Genomic DNA, 510 nt, shown 5'->3' on the forward strand with positions numbered 1-510 from the left:
CAACAGATACATCCAAACACCCGGGCAACGCCGCGCTGAAATGCTAATATATATATATATATATATATATATATATATATATATATATATATATATATATATATCGCCTACTAAATATGTCTTTATGACATAATGGTTTCTAATTGGGCAAACATTACAATCATAGAAAAAATTGTTTGTATTATCCCTAACCATTCAATTACTTCCAACAATTTTATTTCAAGTTTATTAATAAAACAAGAAATTATTAAGATGTCATCTTTAAATATAATATTCTTCTTCAGAAACAAAAGCTTGTTATTTACATACTATAAATTTGAAAATGTTGAAATTGAACCGACAGAGTATTATTATTGCATCCACCTTATGAGGCCTCTTTTTGGTTTTAGCCATAACACAAATCATTTTATTATACTGTGTTAAAGTTAATTTATTTATATAAGTTTCTGAATTTAAGTTAACACTGAATTTTTTGTGATTTTTTTTGTTTTTTTATCCGTTTTTTGTAAT

This window comes from Euprymna scolopes, unplaced genomic scaffold, assembly GCF_053919585.1.
Source record: "Euprymna scolopes isolate OS-2025 unplaced genomic scaffold, ASM5391958v1 sca384, whole genome shotgun sequence".
NCBI lineage: Eukaryota > Metazoa > Mollusca > Cephalopoda > Sepiida > Sepiolidae > Euprymna > Euprymna scolopes.